The following is a 23,889-nucleotide window of genomic DNA, read 5'->3' on the forward strand; positions in this document are numbered from 1 at the left end:
CTTGAGTGGAAACTGTGAACCCACCATTAGGCTGGTCCACAAGGGAGAAAATCTATACAGTATAAATCCTTTTCAACCAATTCCACTAACAGTGTGTGGCCTTCTAGCCTGAGGGCCCTGAAGCCACATGTGCTTACATGAAAATGATAAAATAGAATAACACGTAATGTGAATATTTTCCATGCTGTCTGCTGTTTTGAGCTGTTCCAGTCTCTTTCTTGCCTCTCTGAAAACCCTGGAGCCAGCATGCATCTCTTCACCCAGTGAACTTCCCAAGTGACAAAAACTAATTTAATGGAAGGGAAAAGAAGAGAAAGAGAGAGAGGCAAAGGAGGGAGTAAAACAACTTATGCATGAAGGAAGTCTGCTCAGAATCAGAAGGCAGGGTGATGAGACCCTGCTGTGGTCCTTCCTGCAGATTCGGTGTGAAACGACACAGTGTCAGCACCATCAAGGCCCATGGATGCGGGGAAGGGACCTGAGTCTGCAGCGAGCTAATGATGGCTCTGGGTTATTCCCAAAGAGCCAAGGTCAGCAGGGATGCAGGTCTCCTGTCTATGTGCGTAAAAGAAATAGATTTTAAATTAAGGGGGCAAGGTGAAATGTACAAATCAACAGTGCAGTCAGTTCTAAAGCTGAGAGGACTCACCTGTCTGAAGGTCCCTGTTTCACTCTGAGGCAGGTGCAGGGAGGGGAGTGTGGAGAGAATGAGAAAGGCTCTGCTGTGAGGTCAGCCCAAGGGACCAGGCCCAGTCACCATGACAATGGAAAGAGCCGTCAGAGTCTGGCTCTCCTCAAAGGGCAGAGCTTCCTGTCTGTGCCACATTCCTCCCCAGAAGGGTCTGCATTTAAGATGCTTTTAATGTATCTATGTCTGTGCTGAGGATGAAGGGAGTGAGAGGAGAAAGGAAATCAAAGATAAAATTTATTTTTAAACACATTTTGGGATTAGAAGCTTGTCTTGGCTTCCCCTCAGTACGTCCTCTTTCCTTTGCTCATAAAGACTAACTAACCCTCTTTCTAGGAGGAATCAGTGAGAAAAAGGTTATAGGCTGGAGATCTGTGAGATACACCTCTGAGATCAACACTCCACCTTATGTGGATAGGCACACAAGCCTAGTACAGAATGCTCAGCTGCCCAGGGGACGGAGATTTCACTAGAAGTTGCTTTGTACTTGGTGTTCAAAGAAAATACGTTTACTTTCAAAGGAATATTACTCTGCCATAAAAAGGAAGGGGGTACTGATACTGATACTGCTTCATGGGTGTTAATCAGTTGAATAGTGTTTCCCAAAAGTCAAATGTAAGTCCCAGTACTTCAGAGGATGACCTTATTTGGAGACAGGCTCCTTAAGGGGCAATCAAATTAAAACGAGGTCACTGGGATGGGCACTAATCCAACAGCACTGGTTTCCTCATGTGTGTGCTAAGTTGCCTCAGTCGTGCCTGACTCTTTGCGACCCTGTGGACTGTAGCCTGGCAGGCTCCACTGTCCCTGGGATTCTCCAGACAAGAGTACTGGAGTGGGCTGCTATTTCCTCCTTCAGGGGATCTTCCTGACCCAGGGGTTCAACTCAGGTCTCTTATGTTTCCTGCATTGGCAGATGGGTTCTTTACCACTAGTGCCACTTGGGAAGCCCCCAAGGGGCAAGATGGACATACAGACATTCAGGAAAGAAGATGTGGTGAAGTAATGCAGGAGGCTGGCCATTTACAAGCCAAGGATTGACCCAGAAGAGAACCTTCCATCCCAGCCTTCCCAGAGGGAACCAGCCCTGACTACTGACACTTGATCTTTGATTTCCACCATCCACAACTGTCAGCCCTTACAATGCTGGTTGGTTAAGCCACCCATCCTGTGGTGCTTTGCTATGGCAGCCTGAGCCAACCAATACAGTGAGTACGAGGTTTCCTTCTGAGGTGATGAAAAGTCTGGATCTGGTTAGAGGTGGTAGTTGTACAATGTGGTGAATGTACTAGATGCTGCTGAATTGACTTTAAAATGGTTAATTCTGTATTATCTCATTTCCACCTTGTGGAAAGGGAATGTTGCTGCCATTCCAGTAAACAATGAATATTTGCCTGCCATCATGCCATCAGCCACTGTAGCCTCTTGACTCCAACCCACAACAAGCCTCAGTGTTGAGCCTTGAGCAGAATTCAGGATGGAGAAGAAAAGGTAACATTCTGTGCTTTGGACACTGGCCCTAGATGCACACCTAGGGAAACATTTCAGAGAACCTAGACTCATGCACCTTCCCATTCATGAAAAAAAAAAAAAGGCACTAAAATCATTACCTTGAGATGTATGGGTTTTTTTGTGACTAGCGTTATCTTTTACAGCTACATGGTATTTTTTTTACTGTTCGACTACATGCTGTTTTTTTCCCCAGCCAAAACTCCTATATATCCTGGCTCCTCCCTTCTCAGAGCTCTCTTTAGTTCTCAGTAAGCTCCCCAAATACAATTTAACACATCTTTTAGGTTGCGAAGTTTTCTTCAATTGACAACTTCAAATTTTTTTTAGTGTTGACCCCATTTCTGAAGCAGATACCCTTAAACCAAAATGCTGTCCAGGGCTTTAGTCAGGGGCGGGGATGCAGAAGGGATATCTATTCCTGAACCATCTCCAGGAGCTCCAACCCACTCACGCATGGAAATGCATGGGACCAAGGACAATGCATGACACAGAAAAGCCATTAGCCAGACTCGAGTCAGCCTGGCTGCGCTCAGCTCAAGTGCTTCCTGCTCTGTGTTGAAAGCAAAGGGCCAAGGCAGCCAGAGGCTGATTCACTGGCAGGCAGAGGAGGGCCTGGCTGCCCAGCCTCATTGATCATTCCAGCGGCTCCTGAATGAGCCATCGCAGGGCAGACACCAGGGTTAGCTCACTAAGACAGCATCAGCCTGTGGGCGACTGACAAGACGCTGGATTCAGTCACGTGGGTGACAGTGCTGGGGGTGGCGGGACACTCAAGCCCAGACACCGAGATGATCAAGGGCTCTGCACCTGTCACTTTCTTTGCTCTCAAGCAAATCAGGCCTGTTCTGCTTGTTGTGGCCATCTGAGCTGGGCCATCCAGAAGTAGAGGTTTTAAAACACAAATTCACTCAAAGACACATGCATCCAGAAGTTTCTCAACTGGAGGGGACAGGACAAAACAGAGAGTCTTTGAACCATGTCTCAAAATCACCAGAGATACTCCTAAGAATGCTAAATCCTGGGTCAATTCCAGGATTTTACACTCACACTGTGAGATATAGGGAGTTTGGGATCTTACTCAAACACAAGCTAAAAGCTGAGAACCACTTCAGCAGAGGGCGAGGTATTCATTCACTTGCTCAGTACCAGATGGAGCCAAGACCAGAATGTTCCATCTTTAGAGGGCCTGTTTCTTCTTTCCTCTTTAACACTAATTTCTCATAAAGCTTCTGCCCTAAGTTAGTGAGAACACCACACCACAGATCACCAGCTTCAAACTAATTTTTATGTAAAGTGAAGGCTGCAAAATCCATGGACTCAGAAGGATTGTGAAGATGTTAAAGCCAGAGAATCAATAACAGAATTGATGATGATGGTGAAGGCGATGATAATGATGGTGGTGGTGAAAAAGCTTCACTGATTACCTATCGGTGTGAGGCACCCATCAGGTGCTTTATATCCATTTCTAAGACTCACAAAGATTCAGCCAGTTAGGTATTTACAGATGAGGGATCTGAGACTAGCCTCCGAGAGGCTAGACACTTTCTCCTGCCATGTGGCTTCCAGGTGGCAGAACTGGGATCTCAACACCACAGGCCTGAACTCTTCTCCACCAAAGTTCAGCCCTTATTTCGCTAACAGGTGAACTGCTTTAATAAACCTGATCTCACTATGAAGAACAAAGAGGGATGGTTTGGAGCCACTGCCTTTGAACTTCACTATTTCAGAAGATGAAGAACAAAAGTCTGATATCATTCAAAAGATCAAAGATGTTTAAACTGTGTTCACATATGGAACGGCAGAGTAATTATGCTCTAACTTTGTAAAATCTATTGTTATAATTCCAGAGTTTGGGGTAATCATCATTACAGGCAATCACGATTAGAGACAGCTCTGCGCTGCAGGGCTGAGCCTCTGTGCGAGCCATCATCAGAACAGCTACCCCAAATAATTATCTCTGTAGTCAAAAAAAAAAAAAAAAACCATCATGGGGATGCAGATCTTTCCCACTTGCACACAGCACTGAACATTTAATAGAGCTGCAGAACTTGAGGGAAGGCAGAGTTGCATAATGTGCCTGGAAAAACCAAGCAGTTTCATCACCTTGTATTTTGCAAATGTGACCACGCATGATCAAGGTACTTAATTCAGTTCAGCCTCAAACCCTGATTTTAGAAAAGGTGACCCCCAAGTCAAAACTCTTGAGTATTTTAAGGGATTATTAAATGACCACCACCAACACCTGAACATCATTCTTGCCAGAGAAAGTTTTGGACCTGAAGAGTTAGGTTCAGCAGAACCCCAAGCTATGACTGATTTTCACTTAACTGCCCCTTACCCCAGTTGCTGAGCTTCAGAGATCCCTGCAAGGCCAGACTCCTATATTTCCCCCTCCCTAAAGAACCATGGGGTGTTATCTTTCTTCCAGTCCCTCCCTTCCTGCCCCCTTTCTCTTCTCCATTAGTACTGATACCATTTTCAAACATCGTGATGTGAAAGGTGGGGACCATTGCTTTGCAATGAATATTACCTAGTCTGGATGGAGTTATTCCCTGATGATATGACTACTTCTGCCTTTAACATCAAAATGGATGCATGCCACATAATATCATAACCAGGGAGAAATATCTGTCCCTATGATTTAACATGATTATTGTGTATGTTTCCATCTGTGAAGTGGGCATGATTCCTGCCTCTCTCTGGCTGTGTGGAGAGAGCAAAGAGTAGAGGGTGGTATACCCTGGTGTCCCTGGGAGTTTCACACATTATTCACATACCCATAATGCTTTTATTGGCTTTTTTACCCCCCGTTTTCTCCACTCTCAATACACAGATCTCAAAGCACTGTGAAGCAATTGCCTCCCCATGCACAAGGAGACCCCTGAAGAGTGTGTCTGAAAGATGAAACATCACCCAGGACACCAGTGCATTGCAGTCTTCACACCAAGTGGTGCCAAAGTTGTAATTACACACTGGGAAGGGGATACAATGGGGCCAGGTTTTAACAACCTCATCTCAGAAAACTAGAGGCTAGAGCCAGCTGTGTTCTAGACTCTCACAGCATGGGTGAAGCAGCAGAACAAATGCTCTAGTCCAGCAGTGGGCAAATTATGTGGCCTGGGGCTTGTTTTGTAAAATAAAGTTTTATTGGAATAGTCATATTCATTCACTCTGTGGCTGCTCTCATGATGTCAGAGTAGAATTGGGTAGTTTCAACAGATACCATGTGGTTTGCGGAGGTGAAAATATTTCCTATATGGCCTTTTAGGAAAAAGGTTGCTGACCCCTGTCCAGCCCAGTGCTGCTGTGAAAGGTGGGGACCATTGCTTTGCAATGAATATTACCTAGTCTGGATGGAGTTATTCCCTGATGATATGACTACTTCTGCCTTTAACATCAAAATGGATGTCCTCCAGTCTGGGGCAGCCTTAGCTGCTCACCTAACCAGTGCTGTCCAGTATGGTGGCCACTCACCACAGGTAGCTTATGAGCATTTGAAATGTGGCCTGTGCAATGGATGGACTGAATTTTAAATTTTCCTTCTTTTTAATTAAATGTTAAACTGATACTCAATTCAGCTATAAGAAAACTTTTCCATATATTTGTGAGACACCTTCGGCTACATCAATCTACTGTTTCAACTGCAAATTTTTATGAAATCTCAATTCACATCAGGTACCTCTGATAAAATTTTAGCATCTGGCTTGAGATCGCTTAAAAGTGTAAAATGGGTACTTAGTAACAACAACAAAAAACTTGATAATAACAAAAAAGTAATATAGCTCATTAATAATTTTTAAACTGATTGCATATTGAAATAATTTGGAGATATGAGGTTAACTAAAATGTATTCTTTTTTATCTTGGCTGCACGCTGTGGCATGTAGAATCTTTGTTCCCCAACTAGGGATTGAACCCAAACCCACTGCACTGGAAGCGTGGGGTCTTAACCCATCAGACTGCCAGGGAAGTCCCTAAAATGTATTCTTAAGTAACTTCACCTGTTTCTTTTACATATGTGGCTTGCATTTGTGGCTCACATATTTCTACTGGACAGTGCTGGCCTAAACCCTAAACTTGGCCATCAGTGACAGAGAGTCAGGCCTTCAGTCCACACCAAGACTTTGGAGGCTGGCTCATCAGGTCAAGGGTTTCCATGTGTTTCCAAGCTAGTGAGGGAGAGCATGGATAACCAGGGATACATTTGGAGGAGCCTTTCTTCTCTGAGGGCTGGCATTGCGTGGACCTCCAGAGAGGTGATAATAGTTCACAGTGTGCTATGGTGGAAGGCACTGCACTTTTAAAATTGAAAACTGGAGGCCAAAGTCCCAATTCTGCTGTTGATGAGTTTTGTAGCCCTAGACAATTTGAACTGAGCCATAGTTTCTCGTCATTAAAATGGGACTAAGCAAATACTTCTTCATAGGACATGGTGAGAATCAAGTGAGAAAAAAACTTACAAATTAATATGCTTCATTAAAATGTAAAACTACACTAAGTAGCTATGGCTCCTGTTTGGCAACATATCTGACTGGGAGGTGAAGATCTGTTTCATCTGTTTCTGTTTGGGTATAGTTTTATGAAGTCTAAGAGAACAAGGCATCTGCCATACATACCTCTATAATGTAAAAATCAGGAAAACCTGACCATCAGCCCAAGACCATAGTTTCCTTCTATAAAAGTTTTCTTAGATGGAAGTCAGAGCAAACATTTCCCAAAATATTATAAAAAGCTTGAGAACATCCACTTATATGACGTCCCGAGTCAAATTCACAGAGACCAAAAGTAGAATGGTGGTTGCCAGGGGTGGGGAGTTAGCACTCAGCAAGATAGAGTTTCCCTTTAGGATGATGAAAAAGTTCTGGGGATGGATGGATGGTGTTGATGGTTGCATGACAATGTGAATGCACTCAATGCCACTGAACAGTACACTTAAAAATGATTAGAATGGTAAATTTTATGTGATGTATATTCATCACAATTCTTTAAAAAACCTGGAACATGTCATTTTCTCCCTGAGTGTGGCTTACTTACTTCACACCTCAAGGTGGCCATCTATCAGTGATTCTATTTTTATGATTATGCAAAAGTTTTTTCTTTTTTAAGGCCAGGCACTTTTATATTTGCTGGATCTTTGGTTTAGAAGCTTATTCGAAGGTGTTAAGCCCAGGGGACAGAATTATAAAATTACTTCCTCCAAAGACAATTCTCTACAAGATGCCTGATTCCTGCCACGCAGGAAGAGATGTCTGGCTCGCTCTGCCCTAAACTTAAATGTCTTTAACATTAGCATTCTGGAGGATTCTTGTTGCTGATGTTCCCAAGCAATGAAGTACTGACAAAGACCCTGACAGAAGGGAAAGAGTGATTAACCGAATACAAACTCACTCTAATCCTGCCGACCTTAACGCGGGTCACTGAGAACACCAGCTTCTTATTGAACTGTCACAGTTCACAGCCCAACTCCTCCGTTTGCCTGAGAGCAACTCTGCAACAAGCCCAATTTCAATTCCTTTTTTCCACTGGAAGGTAAGGTGTGTATTTTTATTTCTGAGGGCTGAATCTGATTTGGGCTCTGCGAAGACATGACTGGCTAGCCCCATCAGTCTTTCTGGCTCTATGATTCAATGTTCAGATTTCTCCATGTAGACAGAGAGGTTTTAAAAAAAAAGGTGTAAAGTTCTTCGGTGTTTCGTCAGCTCTCTCCCTGCCAGGTCAATAAAGCACGAAAACCAATATCCGATGCCACAAAGAAAATACAAACCTGCAGCTCATATTTCAGGTTATCAGTGTATCATCACATATTTATCTTTTCTCCCGGATCTTTATAAGCAACCCTCAGAGGTACCTTGTTTACGTAATACCTGTGTCATTATGCCAGGGTGCAGGAATGAAAAAGCTGATAAAAAGATTTAAGAAGGAGCTGGGTTATCGACATTTAATTCAAAAATCCCCTTTTCATGACAAACTAATATAAACAGCATCATGTGCTGGTGCTTAACCCGTCCTAAGTTTTGGACTGAACTGGACAGAGCAACTTAATGCCAGGGGAAGGGCTCAGGGTATGCTTCGTGCTGGTGCAAGCAGAACTCTATGCTTATAACTGTGCAAAACCGCAAATCATTTCCAGTACACTGGGAGGTCCAGGAGCATAATCCACTTGACTGAGTACAGGAGGTTATAGTATATGAAAAATAAGAGCACATACTTTAACTGCTCCTTCCAACACAGACTTATCCTTGGGGAAGGTATTCTAGCCCTGAGAACTCACTTAATGCACAGATTTAAAAGCCAAAATGATAACTGTCAGCACACAGAGGCTACTTTATAAGCATTAGCTCAAGTGAGAGGTATCCTTCCCCAGTATTGATAAATGAGCAGCTGAACACATTAGCTTTTAGAGAGCAGCATGTGAAACCACAGAGAGCAAAGACAGGGACTGCCAGGACTCAGTTCAAAACCACAAGGGTAGTCTGCCCTTGGGGCGGAACACGGGATTTCTCCAGACATGGGCTGGGGGACACTCTGGGCGTAGAGAGTCCAGTTCCTTGTGGTTCATGCATTGAACTAACAGAGAACACTAGACACTGGAGGTAGAGCTATAAACAAGGTTGACCTGGTCTCCAGCAGAGGAGCGTTTCCTGAGTTCTCAAAGACACAAGGCCTATAAGCCCAAGGAACCTGAGGCTGACATCGTAGCCATTGAACCATTTTTCAACAAATGCAAAATCAAATGCAACTCAAGTAAATGGAGAGGTTTGGTGACAGGGCTGACCTTTACAAAGCAATCAAGTCTCTTTGTTTACTACCAAGCAGAAACCCACAGCCAATCACAAGACCAAAAAGGGAGAAAACTAAGATGGTACTTTCTTGGGAAATGTATCCTGTGCCGTCTTCTTGCCACAACCCGTGTCACTGCTCACCTCCTTAACCTTGGCCTCTCCAGAAGTGATTCTAGGAGAGAGGTCTATCCTTATGGAGGTAACAGGCTCTTTCCAGAACTGGAAAAGCCCCTGTTTCTGAAGCCTACTGCACCCACCCAGTGGCATCAAAGGATGCTGTTGTTTTGGTTAAAGCTAGAAATACACTTGTAGGAATGATAGCAATTAGTTTCAGTGTCTTTGAGACCTTCTGAGAACAGAAGGGCATGCTGAATGCAAAGAGAAGCCCTTATTGCTTCATGTACAACTGAACAATGAACAATTCAATGTTTTGAAAGAATTATTCAAGCCACTTCAAGCCTAGAACAACAACATCTCAGTAATATTTGAAGGTCACTGAACCTCTCTGCTTCCTTAAGTGCTAGCTGGCACAGCAAGTAGTTTCAGCACTCTGCTAACTATCTAGCAATGAGGAGAGAGAGTTATGACCAAGTTAGATCCGTGGATCAAAGTTGGGAAAATTCTAGCATCTGTCTTCACCCCACTTTGGAGGACTGGCCCCAGGTTTCACTTGCCTGCAATGGTGCCTGTAGCCCATAGATGTTCATAGGATATGTGGTTGGCTGCAGGGAAGGTACCATTTTCCTAAGCATTAGCAACCTATAGGTATTTCCTCCTTGGTAAAAGGAAGCAGGTGACTGATGGAGAAAAGTATATGGTTGTTTACTCCTGCTCTCCAGAGACAGTTAATGAAGAGAGGTAAAATAGAGTAAATTGGGTATGTTTCTAGAAATTACTACATTAAAAAATCTATCATTCTGAGATACATGCACCCAATGTTCATAGCATCACTATTCACAACAGTCAAGACATAGAAGCAACCTAAATGTCCATTGACAGATGATTGGATAATGGTACAGTATACACACAGACACACACACACACATGAATACTATTCAGCCATAAAGATTGCCAGGAGAAATATCAGATATGCAGATGACACCACCCTTATGGCAGAAAGTGAAGAGGAACTAAAGAGACTCTTGATGAAGGTGAAAGAGTAGAGTGAAAAAGCTGGCTTAAAACTCAACATTCAAGAAATTAAGATCATGGCATCCAGTCCCATCACTTCATGGCGTATAGGTGGGGAAACAGTGGAAACAGTGACAGACTTTATTTTCTTGGGCTCCAAAATCACTGCAGATGGTGACTGCAGCCATGAAATTAAAAGATGCTTGGTTCTTGGAAGAAAAGCTTTGACAAACCTAGACAGCATATTAAAAAGCACAGAGATTACTTTGCTGACAAAGGTTCATCTAGTCAAAGCTATGGTTTCTCTAGTAGTCATGTATGGATGCGAGAGGTGGACCATAAAGAAGGCTGAATGCCGAAGAACTGATGCTTTTGAGCTGTGCTGTTGGAGAAGACTCTTGAGAGTCCCTTGGACTGCAAGGAGATCAAACCAGTCAATTCTAAAGGAAATCAATCCTGAATATTCATTGGAAGGACTGATGCTGAAGCTGAAGCTGTAATACTTTGGCCACCTGATGTGAAGAGTGATTCATTGGAAAAGATCCTGGGAAAGACTGAAGGCAGGAGGAGAAGGGGATGACAGAGGAATGAGATGGTTGGATGGCATCACCGACTTGATGGACAGGAGTTTGAGCAAGCTCCAGGAGATGGTGAAGGACAGGGAAGCCTGGCGTGCTACAGTCCATGGGGTCCCAAAGAGTTGAGACATGACTGAGCGACTAGACAACAACAAATAAAGACTGAAATGATGCCATCTGCAGCAACATGGGTGGACCAGGAGATGATCATATTAAGTGAAGTAAGTCAGAAAGAGAAAGACTTTAAAGAGAAAGACTATATTGGCCTTTCTCAAACACATATCACTTATGAGACCTATGAAACTGAAACAGACTCATGGCCGTACAGAACAGACTTGTGGGTGCCAAGGGGCATGGTGGTGGAGGAGGGATGGATTGGGAGTTTGGGATTAGCCATTGCAAACTCTTATATTTAGATTGGATTAAAAAGCAAGGCCCTACAGTATAGCATAGGGAACTATATTCAATATCCTGTAATAAACTGTAATGGAAAAGATTATGAAAAAAATATGTATGTGTGTGTATAACTGAATTACTTTGCTGTACATCAGAAACTAAAAGAACATTATAAATCAACTACACTGCAATAAAATTATAAATAAATAAATAACTTTCTGATACATCTCAGGCTTATTCTAGTGACCTGGAGAGAGATTCTATCAACTGGTACTTTTAAGGCCGAGTGGTGGACCTGCTCTTGCTCCGTAAGCAATTGGTAATCCTTTTGTCTCTGTGCATATCCTGCTAAGGGAGTCAATGCCACGATAAAATATAGTTCACCATGTTTTCAAACAGTGGGGAGAAAAAAGGACGTAGAGACAAAATGATGAACCAGAATGTTGTTCTTCACAGGATTCTTTTTTTCATCTTTTAAAGTTGTGGTATACAAATATACTTAACAAAATTTACCATTTTAGCCATTTTTAAATGTACAATTCAGGGGCAGTTAGTGCATTCATAATGTTTGTGCAACCACCACTACCGTCCATTTCTGAACTTTTCATCATTTCAGAAAGAAACTCCATCCCTAGTAGAGAGCAATTTTCATCCTCCACCCAGTCCCTAGTAACCGCTAATCTACTTCCTGTCTATGAATGTGTCTATTCTAGACACCTCATATAAATGAAATCATACAATGGGTGTCCTTTTTTGACTGGTTTACTTCATGTTAGCAGCATGTTTTCAAGGTTCATCTGTGCTGTAGCATGTGTCAGAATGTCATTCCTTTTGAAGGCTGAAGAACATTCCATTGTATGTGGATACCATGGATACGTCTTCATTCATCTCCTGATGGGTATTTGGGTTGCTTCCACCCTCTGGCTATTATTGTGACTAATGCTGCTATGAACAGTGCTGTGTAAGTATCTGAGTCCCCGCTTTCAATCCTTTTGAGTTCACACCTATACGGGGAATTGCTGGATCATATAATAATTCTATGTTTAACTTTTTAAGGAACTGCAAAACTGTTTTCCACAGCAGCTGCACCATTTTATTTCCAGCAGCAAGGCACAAGGATTCCAATTTCTCTGCATCCTTGCCAACACTGGTCACTTTCTGCGTTTTGTTTGTTTGTTTTTCAATAATAGCCATCCTAATAGGTGTGATGTGGTCACATGACATTTTAAAGTCAATGCTAATTTCTTTCTTGGATCTCACTCTTGAAAGGCTCATTTTAAGTGGTGCTTGGGCATGTCAAATCGGTCTTCCAAAATAAGTACTGAGACAGCCCTGGGAGAGATTTCAACTCTACCATTTATTTAAGTCAGAAGACCTTTCTGATAAAGCACTGATGAACTGAGATGGTTACTTTTCAGGGGGTTGGAGGGTGTCCCTTTGAAATGCTCTGTCTGCAAACAGAAGATGAAAATGTAACAAATCCCTTTAAGTCAAAAAGGACCCAACATATTCACAATAGTTACATCACTCTATAAGGGCAGCACAGAGAAGCAGCTATGAATTATTACCTTAGGGAGTCCGGGTGTGGGGGGTGGTGGGCATGACCTGAAAAGGCACTTCTATTTCTGTTATAGAAGGTGCATAGCGCATTATTTAGACGGCCCAGCCAGGAATGCAGCAAATTACAGAATCACAATGTAGAAGGCAGCAACAGTCCTGCAGAATTTACTTATTAATCAGCTGTGTATGACTTATATTCAAAGATTTGAGGCAAAAAAAAAGCCACTCTTGGTAATTTGCCTTTTTTGTGTTTTTCTCACAGTTTAAGTCACTCTTTATTCTGTTTTAGGTGACAGCTACTCTTGACAAAGTAACCTTGGAAGTGACTTTAAACTCTGCAGTAGACGTAAGCAGCTCTGCGTGCTTGCTGGCTGTTTTTTCTAAAGTGCACGATTCAGTAGTTTTTAGTCTGTTCACAAGGTTCTGTGCAACTGTCGCCACTAGCTAATTCCAGAATATTTTCATCATCCCCAACAGAAACTCCACACCCATTAGTGCTAACTCCCCATTCTCCCCTCCTCCCAGCTCCTGCAAGCACCAATCTACTTTCGGTCACTACAGATGTGTCCATTCTGGACAGTTCATATAAGTGGAATCATACAACATGTGTGACCTTTTGTGACGGACTTCTTTCACCAAGCGTACTCTTTCTTTCTAAACTGAAGTACAGTTGATGTGGGCTTCCCCCGTGGCTCAGAGGTAAAGAATCCACCTGCAATGCAGCAGACACAGGAAACAGCGGGTTCGATCCCTTAGTCAGGAAGATCCCCTGGAAGAGGGTATGGCAACCCACTCTAGCATTCTTGCCTAGAGAATCCCATGGACAGAGGAGCCTGGTGGGCTACAGTCCGCAGGGTTGCAAAGAGCTGGACACAACTGAAGCAACTGAGTCCACACAAGCACATAGTTGACTTACAATGCTGTGGCAAGTTCTGGCGTACAGCCAAGTGATTCAATTATACATATACTGATATATTCTTTTTCACATACTTTCCTTTATGGTTTATCACAGGATATTGAATGTAGTTCCCTGTGCTATACAGTCGGACCTTGTTGTTTATCCATTCTATATATAATAGTTTGCATCTGCTAATCCCAAACTCCCAAATCCTTCCTTCCTTCACCTTCCTGCCTCCATAACCACAAGTCTGCTCTCTATGTCTACCAGTCTATTTGTTTCGTAGGCATTTGTGCCATATTTTAGAGTCCGCATATAAGTGGTGTCATATATTTGTCTTTCTCTTTCTGACTTACTTCATTTGGTATGATAATCTCTAGGTTTGTCCATGTTTCTGCAAATGGCATTATTTCATTCCTTTTTTATGGCTGAGTAGTATCCATATAACACATCTGCTTTATCCATTCATCTGTCAATGGACATTTAGGTTGTGTCCATGTCTTGAAAATTGTAAATAGTGCTAGCATAATGTTTTTGAGACTCATCCATGTTGTAGCATGTATCAGTATCCCCTTCCTTTTTAATTACCAAATAATATTCCACATTTGTTCATTTATCACTTGATAAGACATTTGGGTTATTTCCACTTTGGGGCTATTACAAGTAATGCTGCAATGAATGTATGTGTACGAGTCTTTGTGCGGACTTGTTTCCATGTGTCTTGGGTAGACACCTAGGGGTGGACTTGCTTAGCCACAGCTGTGTTTGACCTTTTGAGGAACTGCCAGACCTCCATAGCAGGTGCACCATTTTACATCCTCACCAATAGTGTCTCATACTTACTTTAGATAATTTAAGTTACTTGTGGAAATAAGAAAATCAAACAATTGATTTCAAAAATGAAGAGTAAATTATGGGACAAGTATGGCCTTGCTTGCTCATGTCACCACATTTGACACTTGGGCACATTCAATCAACAGATACCCTGGGCAACTATCCAGCCTCATGGTGTCTTTTCATTACTCTGCTGGGACAACAAAGAGCTAAACATGATACTACAGACAATTACAAGCTAAGATAGCAGATCCAAAGTACTAATTAATTATATGACACATATGGAAAGCGTGTGTGGGCTAGAAAGGGAGTGGCATGGGCTACAGATATCCAGGAGGGCGTCACATAGAAAATGAGGCTTGACCTGTGTGTGGAGAGACACTAGCCTGTTAAGCAGGAAACAGGAGGAAGTCACAGCCTGCAAATAAATCCTGGACATTTACTTGCTCACAGCAAAACTCCACTATGTTCCAGGACCTTTGAAGACGTACCACTGAAAAATAAATCTAATTCAAAAAGATACATGCACCCCTATGTTCATAGTAGCACTATTTACAATAGCCAAGACATGGAAACAACCTAACTGTCCATTAACAGAAGAATGCATAAAGATGTGGTGTGTGTGTGCGTGCGTGCGCGTGCGCGCACACACACACACACACACACAGGAATACTACTCAGCCAAAAAAAAAAGAATGAAATGCCATTCATAGCAACATGAATGAACCTAGAGATTATCATACTAAGTGAAGTAAATCAGACAAAGACAAATATCATATGATATATGTGGAATCTAAAAAAATGATACAAATGAACTTATTGATGAAACAGAAATAAACTCACATAGAAAACACACTTGTGGTTACCAAAGGGGAAAGGTGGGGGATAAATTAGGAGTTTGGGATTAACAGATACACAGCTAATATATATAAAATAACTAAGCAACAAGCATTTACTAGCGTAGCACAGGGAACTATATATTCAATATCATGTAATAATCTATAAGAAAGAATTGGAAAAAACTGAATCACAGAAATGAACACAACATTGCAAATCAATTAAAAAGTTGGCTGTTTGGAAAAAAAGAAAAAAAACGCTGCTACACAGTGCTAACTTCTCTAGGGTCAGCATGGTCCTAAAGCATTCCATCCTTATCTAAGCTGCACAGCAACTCTATAAGGTAGGCACTATTTAAATCCCTATTTTACAAATGAAGAAATTGGTGCACAGAGAGGTTAAGTAACTTGCCCAACATCACCCAGCTAGAAAGTAGCAGCGCAGGGATTTGAACCCAGGCAGTCAAGGTCCAGGATTTACCATACTTTGTTTGTCTCTGGCATTAATCTCCGCAGCCATTTGCTTGACATCCCAATAAAAAGCTATTTATGTATGAGGCTGGGTAAAAGGACTCTGGGAAGTAAAGTGACTTTCCTCACTCTTTCATGCTGCTGATAGTTTTAGGTAGATATTAGGAGCTTTGTTTTTTTCCAAAGAGGTGGGAGAGAGCAGTGCCAACATGAGCAAGCAGAGAGGAGGTCACAGGGGAAGCCACCCGGGGTACAAAATTAGAAGCTAAGAGCACAAGGGTCCTCACTCTACTCCTGGAAACTCTTCCTCCTACACAAATTCTGACACATGGCAATTAAAGGAAGCACACACACCCATACAAGTCCTTGAGGTTTTAAAGTAAAAATTAATGAGTCCATCTAATTTGGACTCAGAAAACACGTGGGTGGAAGAAATTCCTGCAGCTGACAGCTGATGTGACAGTTATTTCATGAAAAGGAAAAGAACTTCCCTGCCTGCCTTCGGATTTGAATGTTTCCAAAAGTGATTCTAGACCTTAGCCTGAAACAATACACAGGACAGGCGCTGAATATAGATAGTCTGTGGAAAAAAATCCCTTCAGCTTCCCCAAGGAAGATGATGTGAGGGAAAATGAGATGAAATATCCCCTTCTCTTCAACCTTCTTGAGAGCCCAAGAAAAGCAGCAGGCTCCTTCTCTGCTCAGGCACTCTTATCAATTGAAATTAAATTTCTAAAGGCATTGTGGAAAACAGGAATCGCATCCTGAAAGGTTTCATTAAGCTACTGCAATTATCTGAATCTAAATGCACTGAAGTAATAAATGCTACCCTACCTTGTTGGCTCCCTCCCTGCCCAAGAAATGCAAAATCTAAGACCTTCATGTATATTCCCAGTGGTCTACCTTAAAGGACAATCCATAAGGCAAACCACAAACTCCTGTGCTCCCTCCTAGAGTGAGGTAGATGGTAACATTAAAAAATTGCATCTTTTCCGGTTTTCCTCCTCTCTGGCGAGCCTCCTCTCCATTCCCAGAGGAAGACATTTCCAGAACTGCTGACAACCCCTAGAGGAGAAAGGCCTTCCTTCCTCCTCTTCGGCAGATGGTATTTGCATACTGACATATTGTAAATCTAGTCACCCAGGTAACCAGCTCCAGTTAGCAACAGCGCAATGAAGGTCAGCTTGATTCCTTCTAAAATTAGAAGTCAGACCAATTGGATTTTTAACTGTTCAAGGTAGGATGCCCAGTTAGATGTCAAATCCAATTCTGAAAGTGAATTTTTCAATTGGGAGATTCAGCACTAGTTAATACAGGTAAGTTGGGGGAGGGAGGGGGGTAAAAGGCAAGTTGGAGCATTTCAACATGATAATAACATAGGTTTTGACATGTAGAAGATTTCAGTTCTGTGATTTTTCTGTTTCTGTGAATAATTCTTCTGACTAATAACTTCTTCTGTTAGTAGAGTTGTTTGTGGCCTTGGACCTCCCTTAACCTTCATAGGCAACTGGTCATTAAGGACTGGTAATTCCATATCTACCTTCTCAGACCTTCTACAGTTAGCTGCCACCAACTTCACTGTGGTCCCTTCTCTCTCTGCCCCATCTGTCCTTCCTTCAAAGTCAAACTGCTGGGCACTAAACCCTTTTTTCCCCAATCTTTTTTGTCTCTGCCCACATGGATCCCTCCTACCTGGGATTTGCTCCCTTCTCTTCAACAGTATGTGAACCAAGAACTTCCAGATGTTCAAGCTGGATTTAGAAAAGGCAGAGGAACCAGAGATCAAATTGTCAACATCCGTTGGATCATTGAAAAAGCAAGAGAGTTCCAGAAAAACATCTACTTCTGCTTTACTGACTATGCCAAAGCCTTTGACTGTGTGGATCACAACAAACTGTGGAAAATTCTTCAAGAGATGGGAATACCAGACCACCTTATCTGCCTCCTGAGAAATCTGTATGCAGGTCAAGAAGCAACAGTTAGAACCGAACATGGAAGAACAGACTGGTTCCAAACTGGGAAAGGAGTACGTCAAGGCTGTATATTGTCAGCCTGCTTATTTAATGTCTATGCAGAGTACATCATGAGAAATACTGGGCTGAATGAAGCAAAGCTGTAATCAAGATTGCCGGGAGAAATATCAATAACCTCAGATATGCAGGTGACACCACCCATAGGGCAGAAAGCAAAGAGGAACTGAAGAGCCTCTTGATGAAAGTGAAAGAGGAGAGTGAAAAAGTTAACTTCAAACTCAACATTCAAAAAACTAAGATCATGGCATCAGGTCCCATCTCTTCATGGCAAATAGATGGGGAAACAATGCAAACACTGAGACTTCATTTTCTTGGGCTCCAAAATCACTGCAGATGGTGACTGTAGCCATGAAATTAAAGGATGCTTGCTCCTTGGAAGAAAAGCTATGACAACCTGGACAGCATATTAAAAAACAGAGACATTACTTTTCTAGCAAAGGTCCATCTAGTCAAAGCTATGGTTTCTCCAGTAGTCATGTATGGATGTGAGAGTTGGACCATAAAGAAAGCTGAGAGCTGAAGAATTGATGCTTTTGAATTGTGGTGTTGGAGAAGACTCTTGAGGGTCCCTTGGACTGCAAGGAGGTTAAACCAGTCAATCCCAAAGGAAATCAGCCCTAAATATTCATCAGAAGGACTGATGCTGAAGCTGAAGCTCCAATACTTTGGACACCTGATGGGAAGAACTGACTCACTGAAAAAGATCCTGATGCTAGGAAAGATCGAAGGCAGGAGGAGAAGGGGACGACGGAGGATGAGATAGTTGGATGGCATCACCAACTTGATGGACAAGAGTTTGAGCAAGCTCTGGGGGCTGGTGATGGACAGGGAGGTCTGGCATGCTGCAGTCCATGGGGTTGCAAAGAGTTGGACACCACTGAGCAACTGAACTGAACTGACCATGAAGAGGGGTGCTGGATGGGCTTCAAAGAATGCATGAAGTGTGCACAACTTTCCCCACCCGCCACTGTTAACTTCTCAAAAGATCCACATCTCCTAAAATGTTAAGAGTCACTAGCTATCTAATTACAGATGGTGGGAATTCACTGGTGGTCCAGGGGTTAAGACTCTGAACATCTACTTGCAAGGGGGTATGAATTCAATCCCAGGTCAGGGAAGTAAGATCCAACATTCTATGTGGCAAGGCCAAAAAAATAGTAATAATAATTACAGATGGTATCTACATCAGTACTTCCCAGAATGACTTCAAGGAATGTCAGTTCCATGGGATGTTGAACTGTGGGGAGAAAGACTTTCACACTCACATAAACTTGGGAAACACTAGGCCAAGCAAAGTCGAACAGGTGTTTCTCACATGGGCTTTCTTTGCACCTTAGCTGTATTGATGTGTACTGTGAACCACTGATTTCATAGGAAACTCTTTCTCAGCAGACACTTCTCAATGCCCCCTTGGTGGACCCCAGGAAAACTGGGTTTTTCTTCTAATCACAACTACGAAGTCATGCACTGCTTTGTGTTGGTTCTTTCATTACTATTTTGAGCTACTTATTTTTTATTCCATGTTTTTAACAATTTTTAGAAATCCTATCACTGTACTTATCACCTTATGCTGCGCTCACTTTATATCATTTTATATCCATCTCTCCTTAATTGAAAGCCACCTGAGAGTGGAGTACATACCTGGATATCATATCCCCAAGGCCAAGCTCCAGACTTAGACACTCACTACATGTCAAATGACTGACTGATGAATGACTGATTGAGCCTATCTGCCCAACTGGATAATAAGCTCCTTCAGAATATAAACTACACTTTAAACCTCCCTGTGTTGCATTTAGAAAACAACTTTTCATATGGCAAAAGAGTCAATAAAATTATGAAAATTTAAATCCATTTGAGAATATTTATCAAACTTATGCCCTGGGCACCAAGGATATTAAAGTGATAAAGTACACTCCCTGCAATCAAGGCGCTTAAATTCTGGTAAGAGAAATAGATATATAAACAAAAAATGACGATAAAATATAAATACTCGTAAAGGAAGTGCAAGTTGCCTGGGAACACAGGATGGAGCCCTCAGATACATGTCTGCCTGTGGGAAGCCGGGAGGGGTCAGCACTGTGATGAGCAATCTGTCATCGGGGCCTGAGCACCCAGGTCCTTGTCTGGTCATTTTGGGGGGAAATTGGCCAAGAGGCTGCTCAAGCTGAGGCAGTATTCACCCTAGCTATGGTCTCAAGTATGAAAGGGATTCCAACTCGCCTCCTCGATTGAAACTGGTGGGCCCTGTTGCCCAGGGAGAGCTGCATTAGAGCCAGGCAGGCAGTCTGCCTTCACTGCCTGCAACTCCACGGTCCATCAGGGTCTTTTCCAATGAGCCGGCTCTTCGCATCTGGTGGCCAAAGTATTGGAGCTTCATTCAGCATTAGTCCTTCTAACGAATATTCAGCGTTTATTTCCTTTAGGATGGACTGGTTTGATCTCCTTGCAGTCCCAGGGACTCTCAAGAGTCTTCTCCAGCACCACAGCTTGAAAGTATCAGTTCTTCAGCACTCAGCCTTCTTTATGGTCCAACTCTCACATCTGTACATGACTACTGGAAAAACCAGAGCTTTGACTACATGGACTTTTGTCAGCTTTTTAATATGTTGTCCAGGTATGTCACAGTTTTCTTTCCAAGGAGCAAGCGTCTTTTAATTTCATGGCTGCAGTCACTGTCTGCACTGATTTTGGAGCCCAAGAAAATAAAATAAAATCTGTCACTGTTTCTACTTTTTCCTCTTCTATTTGCCACAAAGTGATGCGACTGGATGCCATTATCTTAGTATTTTTAATGTTGAGTTTAAGCCAGCCTTTTCATTCTCTCTTTCATCCGCATAAGAGGTTTTTTAGCTCTTCTTCACTCTCTGTCACTGGAGAGGTACCATTTGCATTATCTGAGATTGTTGATATTTCTCCAAGTAATCTTGACTCCAGCTTGTGATTCATCCAGCCCAGCATTTCGCATGATGTACTCTGCATATAAGTTAAATAAACAGGGTGACAATATATAGCCTTGATGTACTCCTTTGCCAATTTGGAACCAGACCATTGTTTGATGCCCAGTTTTGCTGATTCGGGACCTGCATACAGGTTTCTCAGGTGACAGGTAAGGTGGCCTGGTATTCTTATCTCTTTAAGAATTTTCCACAGTTTGTTGTAATCTACACAGTCAAAGACCATGGACTGCAGTCCACCAGACTCGTCTGTTCATGGAATTCTCCAGGCAAGAATACTGCAGTGGGTAGCCATTCCCTTCTCCAAGGAACCTTCCAGACCCAGGGCTAGAACCCAGGTCTCCCACAAGGAACCTTCCAGACCCAGGGATAGAACCCAGGTCTCCCACAAGGAACCTTCCAGACCCAGGGCTAGAACCCAGGTATCCCACACTGCAGGCAGATTCACACTGTATGAGACACCACGGAGGCCCGGATGCCTGTTAACATTTCCATTGCTCAGCAAAAGCTGAGAATCTCCATTTTTATATTAACATCACAACTTCTAAATGCTGGCTGAAATAAAAAGCAACAACATAACACTCTATGAACATGAGAAATTGAAATATTTATCCACATTAGGTTGTAACCTCTGATTATGTGTTAACTCAGTTACAATAAAGAGAGAAAACAGATGTGCACAGAATAATACTGGAAAGTGTTATCTTCAGAGCCAAGTTGTCTCATTCATGTTTGAGTCCCAGGACAATTATGGCAATAGAGAAGGTATAAGAACACAGTAAATGTTTTGGCATAGCTCCATTTTCAAAGGCTTTCTCCATATCCTTCACCATCTCAGTAGTGATACTGGCCAGAAAGCACAAATCAGAAAACAATGAATACACTTTATTAGAGCAATAATAATACTAGTTAGTGTTTCCTGAATGTTTAGACTAAGAGCTTTATATAACAACTATACCATATAATCCTGAAGGCAACCCTTTGTTGTAGACAATTTTGCCATCTCAATTTTCAAATGAGGAATCTGGGGCATAGAGAAGTTAGGAAAATTACCAGAAGTCACACAAATACATGGAGCAATTGGGAGTCACCCCAGGTCTTCGCCACCAAGAGTCCTGGGCCAGGCATCACTTTCTCTAACTCTGAGGCAGGAAGTGGTGGTCAGCACAGGGTCTGGAGGGAAGCAACAGATTTTCCATTCTGGCAAGTAGAGCACAGAAATGAGGAATTAAAGTGCACAACCAAGTAGAAGTCTGGGAAAGAATTCAAAGAAATACAAACAGCTGATAAACAAGTGAAAAATGTTCAACCGCAAGTATTCGGTATGACTCCAGAATTTCGCAATGGGAAGACAGGTAAAAAAAATTTTTTTTCACACTAACTAATACATTTCACCTATTAGATTACTAAAGATGAAAAAGGCTTGCCAGTGTTGGTGAGGTGGAGGGGACAGATCCTTGACCACACTGGTGGGAAAGCAAAGGGAGATGCTTTTGTCTATTAAATTTTAATATGTTTGTTATCATTTGACCTAGTTACTCTATCTAGGAATATATCCTAGAGAAGCTCTTTTGCATTTGTACAAAGATTTACATGCTTCAGATTATTCATTGCTCCATTCATGTAATAGCACAAAGCTGGAAAAACTCCAATTGTCTATCAATGGGACTAGTTAGATAAATCAAGGTAGATCCAAATAGTGAAATACAATACAGCCATTAAATCATGAAATAGATCTCTATTTGCCAAAATGGAAAGAGGCCCCAGATGCATACTTAAGTGAAGAAAAAACAAAGTGAGCTGCAAACAGTAGGTAAAGCAGGAGTTTCAGTAAAATGAACATGAGTGTACTAGTATATAAATTGGTAAGAAAAATTTTAAAAATTATCTGTCAGTTATTAATGATAATTACCCAAGAGGGGATTGTGGGAAATGTACTTCTGGTAAGTTTTTATAAAAAGCATGTATTTTTCAATTAAAGAAATAAGTTAGTATGGAAAGGGTGACCCTATGTTCAAATTTTGAGGCAGGATTCCAATTCCTGGGGTGGACAATAGAAAAAGGAAGCGACTTGAGGGTGTTTCTGGCAAAGGGCAGCTGCACAGGTTGTGCACTGCACAAGAACACCCTCGAGTTGTACAGGGCTTGGGGCTTTAGGTAGGCTCTTAGTGGCTCAGACGGTAAGGAGTCCGCCTGCAATGCAGGAGACTCGAGTTCAATCTCTGTGTGAGGAATATCCCCTGGAGAAGGGAATGGCAACCCACTCCAGTATTCTTGCCTGGAGAATTCCATGGACAGAGAAGCCTGGCAGGCTACGCTCCGTGGGGTCGCAAAGAGTCAGACATGACTGAGCAACTAACTGTTAACTGAATCAAGAACTCAGAAAGGTAACCAAAGCAAAAGTCTTGATATCTATTCAGGACAAATTACTAGAAGGCGACTCAGAGAAGAGAGGGTAGAAGTTGCCCCAAATAGGCAGAACCTCCTATCTTTTCAAAGTAATTTGCAAAGCTCTGCATAAAGTCAGATTGTGTCTTATTGAAGTAAAGCTGCCTTCAATTTGAGTAGATTGGGTTCGAGAATTTCCTTTTCAGGCCGAAGTGTTTTAAAGCTCCCACAGAAATAATGTCACTAGGTCAGGCTGGGAAAGACTAACTGATCCATAATTTTCCTAAATAAAAGTCCAACCACCATTCTAATAATGTTTTTTTAAAGAAATGTACTGAGTTCCAACAGGGTGTGAGGAAATGAGGAATTTAATTCCTCTTCCTTGCCCCCAGGTAAGTGTGAATGTTCCCCAAAGTATGTTCCTCTTACAACTAAACGATGTGAATCTATGTTGTACTTTAAAATATTTTTTTTTCCTTTTGATCAGAGAGCTCCATAATCAAACAAGTCTGGGAAAAATTGGTTCAAACCAAGTTGAATAGGTTTTATTTACTTTTTTTAGCTTTTAATTGTGGTAAAATATTCATCACAGAAATGCATTTCCTGCATTGGCAGGCGGATTCTTTAACCAAAGCATCACCTGGGAAGCCCACGTGTCATTCTTTCTGTGTATCTGCCTATTGATATTTTGTCCTCCATTCAAGGCCTCGCTTCCATTTCACCTTTTCTGGGAGGTGAAAATAGATCCCTGAAATGGGGATGATTGGGTCCATCCCCTAGAATTCTACAGAGCTGGGCTATATCCTTAAAAAAACAACAAAATCAT

The 23,889-nt window shown here is 42.2% G+C and overlaps 1 protein-coding gene across 1 annotated transcript in view; it reads right to left on the reverse strand.

Moving 5' to 3' along the window:
* PITPNC1 (phosphatidylinositol transfer protein cytoplasmic 1) overlaps nucleotides 1-23,889 on the reverse strand; it is a 250,957-nt gene that overhangs the window by 125,968 nt on the left and 101,100 nt on the right. The window lies entirely within an intron of this gene.

The sequence above is a fragment of the Dama dama genome, chromosome 5, assembly GCF_033118175.1.
Source record: "Dama dama isolate Ldn47 chromosome 5, ASM3311817v1, whole genome shotgun sequence".
Lineage (NCBI taxonomy): Eukaryota > Metazoa > Chordata > Mammalia > Artiodactyla > Cervidae > Dama > Dama dama.